This window comes from Pimephales promelas, chromosome 2, assembly GCF_988280905.1.
Source record: "Pimephales promelas chromosome 2, fPimPro1.hap1.1, whole genome shotgun sequence".
In the NCBI taxonomy this organism is placed as follows: Eukaryota; Metazoa; Chordata; class Actinopteri; order Cypriniformes; family Leuciscidae; genus Pimephales; species Pimephales promelas.
In genome coordinates, this window is record NC_142770.1 from 25,591,836 (window position 1) to 25,603,826 (window position 11,991).

Genomic DNA, 11,991 nt, shown 5'->3' on the forward strand with positions numbered 1-11,991 from the left:
CTTCGACCATTAAAAGCAGCGCAATTCAAAATATGGATAAAACAGTTTATTGGGCCCTATTTATTATGGACTTGTCTACTAATGTGGAGATCAAAAGCAAATTATCTTGAGTTTGCATATGCTATATGAAGCTAAACCATATTTAGAAAGAAAAAAATGATTAAATAAGAAGTATTAGTTAATGTTAACCAATGCTGTTCACTACTGAACCTTATTGTAAAGTGTTACCATATATACAGTATACATTTAGTTAACATTTAGGTTCATGGTTGACTCGTCTCTTCCAGTCGCACTAGCGGCTCTAAATCACGTCTCATGTGGCATGTTTAGTCTAAGACGAGCCCTGAGACGCTCAGCTTGCTCCTGTTTAATAACCGCGGCGTGTTGCGTCTGCTTTAGACAGCAATCCCACGACACTAAACACTCAGAGAGAATAATCCAGCATACTGAACGCAAGGAAGCATTATACACCGAACACACTCAAGTGTTTCAAGTTTTCCCTTATCACAACAAATTCTGCAATGTTAAAAACTGTAAAAAAAAAATAATAATAATTCATGATTTGTAATCACAACATTTTTTTCTTTTGTCAAATCAACTTAAATAATTCATGTAGTTCAGATAACATAGTATTTTGAGTTTCTGATGATTAAATCAACCTCCTTCATTGCATTAACTCAATTTTTCCAGTTCAATGAACTTAAAATTTTAAGGCAACCAGGTTTCTTCATTTTTTTAAGTTAAACCAACAATATTTTTTACAGTGTAAATAAGGTTGGTAACACTTTACAGTAAGGTCCCATTTTTAACATTAGTCAATTGTTTAATGGATTAACTAACAACGAGCACTAAATTAGATACAGTATTTGTTACAACATCTTTGTTGATAAAATTACAGCTATGAACCGATGTTAACAAACAGAACCTTGCTGTGCAGTGTTACAGAAAAGACTAAAGTTACGCTTTAAAAAACAAGAGTTAAGGTTTAGTTGATGCGTTTCAGTTCGCTAGCTGGTAGATTCTATAAATACACAATTCTGTGGCCAAAAAAAGTTTATTTTTCCATTTTCAGTAGGGTTGGGTATCGTTTGAATTTGAACGATTCCGATTCCTTGTTTCGATTCCGGTTCCTAACGATTCTCGATTCCGATTCTTTTAAGAGGCAGGGTCAAAAAAGTTTAGCTAACCTTGCTAACCAACGGCCTTTCTGAAGGAAATACTCCTTCTGTAAAAATACCAAAAATCCTTTTGTCACAAATTTTGCATTTTGGCGAGATTTCGTTATTTTTAGAAAAGTGAAGCCACACTTTGGATCGCCGACGTAAGGTACTCATGTTCGACTCGCGTGGTTATGCCAACACTTCCGGTAGACGCTTCTTCGTTGGTGTTGTTCCGCTCGGCGGACTGTGAATATCGAAACTAGGAATCGAAATTTTAACTTTTGAACGATTCCGGGAAAAACGAAAAGTTAGTCTCGGTTCCAATCGATACTCGATTCTCGATACCCAACCCTAATTGTCAGCAATTCAGAAGTTGTTGTGTATATGAGAGAATATTTTTTTTATTATAGTAACCAAAGAAATCACCACAAAATCTGATTATTGTATGTTTCACCGGTGACCACACTGTAAAAAAAAATATTTTCATGATTTGTAATCACATTTATCTTTTGTCAAATCAACTTAAATACTTTATGTACTTCAGATAACATAATATTTTGAGTTGCTAATTATTAAATCAATCTCCTTCATTGTATTAACTAACAAATTAAAATTTGAAGGCAACCAGGGTTACTTAATTTTTTAAGTTAAACCAACAATATTTTTTTCAGTGCATTTGTACGGCCAAGAGAGCATCAGCTATACCTCCTCTCCTCTCTGAAAGGAGTTATAATATAGAATTAAAAGTCACCTGACATTTACAGCTCAGGTGATTGGCTCTAAGAACATTCCCATGAAGCAAACATGTCAGCCTCCAGGATAGCTTGAGATCTCCACGGATAGGTGGCATATTAAAACTTTGGAAATAGACTACAGACTTGACTTGGTAACATATATCCCAGCCAGATCTACATCCAATCAGAATATCAAACCCCAATCCCTTACAATATTCTATACATTCCCACCATTGACGGGTTAGTGTTATTAAATATTTCGCCTCCACCGATATCATTGAGGAAAACAAAGCAGCCATTTCTAATTGAGCCAAATCCCTCTCGTTTTCTGAACCTCCAGTAAGACTAAACCGATCCGTCCGTGTCTTTGTGAGTAAAAAGCTTGTTGGAAGAGTAGCGTTCCCCCCGAACAGCAGAACAGTACCTCAACCAGTAACACTCCTCACCGAAGCTCCATCGCTACAGATCCCGCTCGCTTTCAGATGAAGGGGACCAGCTTTTATACACACGTCTCGCACGTCTGACTGCTGAGCTCAATGGAAAATATAAAACTTCAATTGTTCGGCCTTCTGCTGGTCGAGCACGAGCCAACAGGCCAGAGAGAGATCTAGCAACGTGTAGATGCGCTCCGGCCCCGCTGAAGCCATTGTGTTCCCCCACAGGGGCTCGTGTTAAATGTGGCGAGAGCAACATTGTTTGCTTTGCGGCCTTGTTTTCCTCTTCCCCCCTCATCCAATTCTCTCTCTCAGGAGCTCGACTGATGCTATGGCGATGCTTCTCCTTCAGGAAACCCAGATGACAGCGTAGTCATCCATTTTGTTTTTCCATTTTGCCAACCGAATTAGCTGATTCATCTGCTGTCATACACACAGCTTTCCGAGTCTGATTCGTCCTTGTACCGGTCCGTTTACCTTTTACTAGATTTCTTCTGCAAGTCTTTTCACATTGTAGTCACACAAACATCCACTGTTGAGACTTCGCATCCAAATAGCTGGACTTTTAGCTTGAGCTTCAATGGTTAAGATGTTTCTAGTACGCAAATTCGGGCCTTCATTTGTCTGGCCACTACAAAGAAGCTAAGCTTATCTATACTAAATATCTAAGAGATGGGTGTATAATCAATTTTCGCTTACACTTTATTTTAAGGTGTCGTAGTACTGAGAGTAACGAGTAACGATTTGGGTTTGGTTTACGGTTAGTTACTTGAAATTATGGCTAATTTACATTACTTTATTGAGAGTAACTATAGAGTAACGATTTGGGTTTGGTTTACGGTTAGTTACTTGAAATTATTGCTAATTTACATTACTTTATTGAGAGTAACTATAGAGTAACAGTTTGGGTTTGGTTTACGGTTAGTTACTTGTAATTCTGGCCAATTTACATTACTTTATTGAGAGTAACTATAGAGTAACAGTTTGGGTTTGGTTTACGGTTAGTTACTTGAAATTATGGCTAATTTACATTACTTTATTGAGAGTAAATATAGAGTAACGATTTGGGTTTGGTTTACGGTTAGTTACTTGAAATTATTGCTAATTTACATTACTTTATTGAGAGTAACTATAGAGTAACAGTTTGGGTTTGGTTTACGGTTAGTTACTTGTAATTCTGGCCAATTTACATTACTTTATTGAGAGTAACTATAGAGTAATGATTTGGGTTTGGTTTACGGTTAGTTACTTGAAATTATGGCTAATTTACATTACTTTATTGAGAGTAACTATAGAGTAACGGTTGGGTTTGGTTTACGGTTAGTTACTTGAAATTATGGCTAATTTACATTACTTTATTGAGAGTAACTATAGAGTAACAGTTTGGGTTTGGTTTACAGTTAGTTACTTGAAATTATGGCTAATTTACATTACTTTATTGAGAGTAACTATAGAGTAACGATTTGGGTTTGGTTTACGGTTAGTTACTTGAAATTATGGCTAATTTACATTACTTTATTGAGGGTAACTATAGAATAACGATTTGGGTTTGGTTTACGGTTAGTTACTTGAAATTATGGCTAATTTACATTACTTTATTCAGGGTAACTATAGAATAACGATTTGGGTTTGGTTTATGGTTAGTTACTTGTAATTATGGCCAGTTTACATTACTTTAATAAGTACAACTACGTCACCTTGAAATAAAGTGTTACCCAATTTTCACTCAGAAATTGCTAGTAAATTTGACAAAGAATTACAAAGAACCAGCAAGAACATTGAACAGTATTTTCTTGTAAAAAGTGTACAATTAAATGTAGCAGAATATAGTCTATACTAGGCCAAAACACTTATGATGAATATGAGAGACCTACATCCGCCTGAGACTATAGAACAAAATAATCCCGAACAGTATTTCAAACAACTGAAAAACAACACACAAATACAGTATACTCTTAAACGTACCGCAATCAATCAAACTCAAAAAGTCGATCCTTTTGATCGGCATCTTAACTTAAAAATGCAGGTAAATGTCCTATGAAAAGCAGAAAGTGTTTCTTACCAATTGACTCCACACATTTGTTAGGCTATGCCCCCCGCGCCCTGCTAAGCCACATATATGATGCTAATGGACTTATTAGTGTCACGCTAGAAAGTTCAACCAGGATGGGAAAAACAAATCTGCGGGACAATAGGAGGTGCCCTGACTCCATGGGGCCGAGGGGACGGGGGGGCCGACAGGAGGGTCCACTCAGCACTTCTGTCAGCCAGCAGCCAATCACAGCGCTCGCTCACACGGTTTCTATGACAGCCAGCCCCTCGCCTATGTAAAACAGTGTAGAGGTCAGCCAAACTACCATCCTCTGTTCCACATGTGGAAAATAAACTCCTGCTCTACAGTACATATACAGAACACATGGAGCTTTGGCCCACAATTAATCAAAAAATAACGCTTAAAGGGATCAAAAGTGACGGTAAAACCATTTATAATGTTACAAAAGATGTTTTTTCATCAAAGAATTCTGATGTGTTTAGTTAGCACAGCTTAATTTGTTGATGTGTGTTTTGAGATTAGATCTGCAGTCTAGCGTTGTTCTTGCAGTGTCTCTTCCGCTCTGTGGGGGGCGCTGTGGTGCTGGTTGAGATCAAGAGTGGATGTTACCGCAGAAAGAGAGAGAGAGAGGGCTGGGGAAGCCTGACACTGCATTGCAGATCAGTAAATGAGGAGGAGACTGCAGGAGTCTGCAGGATAGGCGTGATAAACACTACGGGATTCCCTCGTCTCTGAAACACACACAATCCTCACTGGATGATCACGACATGTTACAGACAGGAGTCTTTCACTTCTATATATGAGCTATAGCATAAGGGACACAAGTAAATGATCTTATGATGAAGAAGTTGCTGTTATTTATGTTGTACTGTTTGCATGAGCAACATGTATTTCTTCGTAATGAATGAACATGAGCATTAACCATGAGCAATGGGAAGATTCTACTAAATACACAAATGTACAGAAGAGAATTAGTGTATCTTTGTGCTGTTTTAAACGTTTTAAATCTTAATTTAAGATTGTACATTTTGATTACGATCTGCTAATGTAGTTTAGCACTCAGTAGTTTAACATTATTTGTATGATGCGTTCACGTTCATGTTAGCAGTTGTAAATAGTGGTTTACTATATATATATATATATATATATATGCATAAAGCTCTCGCGTCTCTTTATAAGATTGAAGTTAAATCAACACATGGATTACTTTAATTATGTATTTACCGCCTTTCTTGGGCTTGAAGGTGGTGGTTGCGTGTCAATGGAGGGACAGAAAGCTCTCAGATTCAATTAAAAATATCTTCATTTGTGTTCCTGAAGATGAGCGAGACTCATACAGCTTTGGAATGACTTGAGAGTGAGTATTTAAAGACAGAATTGTAATTTTTGGGTGAACTATCCCTTTAAAGTACTGTAGACCAATGTGACGTGTTGTAGTTACACTATATTGCCAAATGTTTTGGGACGACTGCTTTACATCCGCATGAATTTTAATGACATTCCATTCTTAATCCGTAGGGTTTAATACGGAGTTGGCCCACCCGTTGCAGAAGTTAAACTAACACATGGATTAGTTTAATTATGTATTTACTACCTTTCTTGGGCTTGAAGGTGGTGGTTGCGTAGACTGTCAATGGAGGGACAGAAAGCTCTCAGATTCAATTAAAAATATCTTCATTTGTGTTCCTGAAGATGAGCGAGATTCACTTGAGAGTGAGTATTTAAAGACAGAATTTTTATTTTTGGGTGAACTATCCCTTTAAAGTACTGTAGACCAATGTGACGTAGGATTTAATATGGAGTTGGCCCACCCGTTGCAGCTATAAAGGTTTAGCCTTTCTACAAGGTTTAGGAGCGTGTTTATTGGAATATCTCATGAAATCCTTTCACTGGAAATAAGGGGCCAACCCCTGAAAAACAACCCCACACCATAATCCCCCCTCCACCAAACCTACACCACTGCATCCCCCGCTATGCATTGCACTTGTAAACCCATTCCATGAAGCTCTACAAACTGTTTTTGAGCTAATCTGAAGGCTAATCTGGAGGTCTGTAGCTGTTGAGTCTTCAGAAAGTTGTTGACTTCTGTTGTTTATACCACTAACTGTAGACCCTGGAATATTTAGTAGTAAGGACTTATATCACAGTTAGCAACCTATCACGGTACCACAGTTGAATTCACTGAGCTCTTGAGAGCAACACATTCTTTCACAAATGTTTGTAGAGGCGTCTGCATGCATACAACTGTGGCCACTGGAAGTGATTGGAACACCTGAACTCAATGATTTGGAAGGGTATCCCAATATTTTTTGGCAATATAGCGTAGGCTATGTTTACATGGAAACGATTCTGAAGAGAAAATGCAAAAAACGCACTTTGCGTTTACAGACGAGTGTTTTGTGTGGGAAATCCGCGTGCAAACGGTCACGCAAAAGTGTGTGAAATTCAATGTAGTATGCACTTCAGGCGGCTAGGAGTGCATACCAGAGCCCGCGTGCCTGCGAACAACCTTCACAGTCAAGCAGACTTTTGCATTTTTACCGTTTACACGGGAACGCGGCGGTGGAGCGTTTTTAAGATTTCCACTCTGGAGGGTGGTTTCACTTTTTTGCGTTTTTAGCCTCAAAAACGCCATCGCCGTGTAAACGAAAGGCACATCCGATAAAATATTTTTACGTTTTCACCCGCGAGCGTTCTCGTGTAAACAGGGCCTTGGATTGGAAATTGATAATGATATAACCTATAAGTGATTATACATGGTAATGCTTGTTCAGTTAAACTCATCTACAAGATATATAATCATTTCATACAAATAATTTAAAATATATTTATGTTTTTAGGGGTGAATTCAGGTTGATTGAGACACCTTTTCCCAGTCATCTCAATAGCAAAAAGTGTATCCATCAACCTGAATTAATTTGGCGAGTAGCTGTGTACTTAGGCCCTGTTTACACGAGAACGCTCGCGGGTGAAAACGTAAAAATACTTTATCGGATGTCCCAGATAGCAAACTGACATTGAATCAACGTGGAAACGACGTCTCTCATGACATTGAAACAACGTTGATTTTGCTCATCGAATTAACGTTGAACCAACGTCAGACGCGGCATTCTTCAAAGCTAAATGAAAATCGAAAATTGGTTTGCTTTCATAACGTTGAAACAACGCGTTGATTTCAAGTTGATTTTCCGTTAGTTTTGAAAGAATGACGCGTCTGACGTTGGTTCAACGTTAATTCGATGAGCAAAACAATGTCAGATCAACGTTGTTTCTATGTCAAATGTCCACGTTGATTCAATGTCAGTTTGCTATCTGGGGTGCCTTTCGTTTACATGGCGACAACGTTTTTGAGGCTTAAAAACGCAAAAAAGTGAAACCACCCTCCAGAGTGGAAATCTTAAAAGCGCTCCACCGGCACGTTCCCATGTAAATGGTAAAAAAGCAAAGTCTGCTTGACAGTAAAGGTTGTGCGCAGGCGCGTGGACTTGGTGTTGTTGTAGTATGCACTCTTAGCCGCCTGAAGTGCATACTACATTGAATTTTACATTGAATACTACGTTGGATTTCCCGCACAAAACGCTTGTCTAAACGCAGAATAAAAAGTGATGACGCAACGCCACTTTTGCGTTTTTCAGAATCGTCAGAATCGTTCTTCAGAATCGTTTCTGTGTAAACATAGCCTTAGTGAGATTACACTCTAAAAAATGCTGACCCAAATTTGGGTCAAATATGGACGAACCCAAATGTCAGGTTAAAAATGTACAGTTGAAAGTGAAAGTTGAAGTTGGGTTAAAATTTTAAATTACTTTTTTAACCCAACATTTGGGTTTGTCAATATTTTACCCAATTTTGAGTTAAAACAACCCATCATTGTTTAGAGTATATGTATGTGCATCGGGTCATTAACATTAAATAACCCAGCAGCTGATCGCCCTGATGGGGTTTATTATGTGACAATGACCAGCTGACTATAGATCTTGCATAGGAAATTTCCACCAGAAGTACAACTTCCCTCTAGAGAGAAGAAGTGAATATGAAAGTCTGATTTAGCTGCAGGAACTTATTAATATTTTGGTTTGACATTGAGAGTGGTAACTGGCCTCTTCCTCTTTTTGAATATTGGGTCATGATTGTGGTTAAAGTCGTTGTAGTAATTACTAAATTTCCCAACGTTACCACATCCCATTGTTCCCCATGGTTAGCATGCATGTGTTTGGATGTTCTGTTATGTTACTAATTGTTATCCGCTTTGCATATACATGTCTTATAGGCTACAGTTTGGTATAATAATAACAAGTTGAAGATCCAACAACGTTGTAGGAAGAGCTGGCAAGAAAACCATGCCAATATTTGTATCATTGCACTCTACAAAAGTAAAAGCTATAAACATCTCAATTCACAATGAGTACAATAGATAAAAATGAAGATGTGTTTGAAAAATACATGGCTGATTATTAGTAGCCTATAGTATTCTAATAAACCTATTGTTACGTTCCCCTTACCGTCTAGGGGTTGCAAGGGGAAGTAACAAAAGGAAAAGCCAAAAGGAATGGGCGAGAACACACTTCAATCCTCTGTCCCAGAGTGAAGATGACACCAGACAATATAAATGTCAAAGAAAGGATTTTATTTACAAACAATATATTAGGGGGGGGGGGGGGACACACAACATGAGTTCCTAGGGAGCAATGGCTCAGGGGAGAGCAAGGCCTAAAACAACAAACAAAACCACCCACTAACTAAATTTTGGAGGAGTTCTAACTTACCTAAGAAGGGTTAAACAAAAAGAAATAAACAACACAAACTTTCCTCAACTCCCTTACTATACAAAAAAAACAGAGTCAAAACAGTATTCAAAGAAAAAGGCACTCACCCCCTACAGCTTCCCTTACAAAAGTAAATATTAAACAATAATCAAGCAAGAGTTCAAGGGCAATCAATTCCTTCTCAGTTTTTAGTGAGAACAAGATCTCTCAAATCAGGCCACAGCTAAAGTGAGTAAACCACTGCTAACTCCTAACCACAATCTCTGAAAATCAGCAGAGCGTTATCAACAGTTCAGTCTGGATCAGGGGAGAAGTGTGCTCTCCTCTGCAAACGCTGCCTGCACCCTTATACTCTCCGTCTCAGGTAGATTCACAAATGAGTTTCAGGTGCTGATGATTAGGCCTGAGAGCGAGTAGAGAGAGAGAGAAAGAGAGGCAGCAAGCAAACAACACAGGGAACACGACCACGCCCACTCTTTCAGAAACAGAGTAAATCAAAAAGGTTCAAAGAAAAAACAAAATCAATAATATGAACAAATAAATAAATGAATGAATACGTCCGTGGACGTAACACCCCCACCATTAAGAATACAGACCAGGAACCAAAGTACTATGTACTTACATAATCTTTCAAACTTTTAGACTTAAGTCTACACAATACCTAAATCTCCATCTCCCCAGCTCTGGAAAGGGCATCAGATACGACATTATCAGAGCCCTTGATGTGCTGAATCTGGATATTGTAGTCCTGTAATTTGAGAGCCCAGCGCAACAAACGCTGGTTAGAAGAGGACATGTTAGAGAGAAAGATTAAAGGGTTATGGTCGGTAACACGGTTATTGGAACTGCACTGCTCCCAAGATACACTTCAAAATGTTGTAAGGCCCACAATGAAGCCAAGGCTTCCTTTTCAATGGTGCTATATGATTTCTGGTGTTTCAAGAATTTTCGAGAGAAGTAGGATACCGGATGTTCAACCACTTGAGGATCCTCCTGGATCAGCACAGCTCCAGCCCCAGAAGCACTGGCATCTACTTGCAGCTTAAAAGGCAGTTCAAAGTTAGGTGCGGCCAGCACAGGAGCATTGCATAGAAGATCTTTTGCTGCTTCAAAAGCTCTATCACACTCACAACTCCATTTGAAAGCTCTTGATGCACTTAACAAGTCTGTGAGGGGAGCAACTATTGATGAAAAGTTCCTGCAGAAGCCCCGGTAGTATCCTGACATCCCCAGGAACCGTCGAAGTTCACGTTTGTTACAGGGTTTTGAAAAGTTCAGAATGGCTTCTACCTTAGCTTCCACTGGCTTTACAAACCCATGGCCCACCTCTTTCCCCAGGTAGGTCACTGTGGCTTTTCCTACCTCACACTTTGCGAGGTTCAAGGTTAGTGAAGCACGTGCCAGTCTGTCAAAGACCATCTCCAAGGTTTCAATATGGTCTTCCCAGGTCTTGTTATAGAGCACAATGTCATCAAGATAATCATCACAGTTAGGAACATCTCCAAGCACAATTTGCATAAGTCTCTGAAAAGTGGCTGGGGCATTTCGCATACCAAAGGCAAGGACGGAATACTGTAGGAAGTAGTCTGTTGTGGCAAAAGCAGAGATTTCTGAGGCACGGGCAGTCAAGGGCACTCCTGCCAGTAACCTTTCAGCAGGTCCAACTTTGTGACAAATGTAGCTGACCCCACTCTATCCACGCAATCCTCCATACGGGGGAGTGGAAAGGAATCCGGTTTCGTTACCGCGTTGACTTTGCGGAAATCTGTGCAGAAACGAAAGGTGCCATCCGCCTTTGGGACCAGCAAACAGGGAGAACTCCAAGGACTTTGACTATGTTGGGCCAGGTCATGCTGTAGCATATATTCAACTTCAGTTTTCATTAGGTTACGCTTGGTTGGATTAACCCGGTAGGGATGCTGTTTAATGGGTTTAGCTTCCCCAACATCGATGTCATGTTTAAGGACTGAAGTTCTGCCTGGCACATCAGAGAACAGGGATGGGTAATGATGCATCAACTTAATAACTTGCTTGATCTGCTCAGGGTTTAAATGGGCAAGAAAGGAAGGCAAGTCTTCCAACACAGCAGAGTTTTGTAATCTTCCACCAGTTTGTACACTGGCTTGAAGGGTCTCTTCTACCTCTGACATATTAACTGCCACTGTCACAGGTGACGTAAAACGATCTAAGCGTCTCGTGATTTCTGCACATTTCGACTGGATTAAGAATAAACTCCACAGGAAAGATTGATAGTTCAGCTGAAGTCAGTTCAGTGTTGATCTGGATGAGCTTGTCCTCCTCAAACATTACTGTATTTGCCCATAAATATCATCTATGTTTTCATTTTTCAATATGCTAAGGCAAAGTGCAGTACAATCTGCAAGGACAATGATTTTGAGGATTGATGGCAGTAGTCCGTCTGATAATCTGTAGTTGGTGTACGTTGATTTATAGTCTTTTGAAATCCATTGTAAACCACAGAAAGATAGGGCTTGGCAGTGGTAAATGGTCTTTGGGGTCCATCTTCCGGACTGGAGGGACGCATGTGGAGGTCAGTGAAGAGGTCGTCACTCATTAACACAGAGGGAGATGGAGGATAAACCTGGAACACAGAGCCTGGTGACCTTGGGATGGGATAAACATGGAAAAACATTACTCCAGTCTTCAGTGTCACATGATCCTCCAGAAATCACTCTAATATGATGATTTCATGATCAAGAAACATTTATTATTAATATCAATGTTGAAAACGATATTTCAACATTGGCTGTGGTTACAAGAGGTAAAACGATATAAATACTGTTCGTTTTCTCACACAAAAACGCTCGTTTCGTGTCTTAGGCC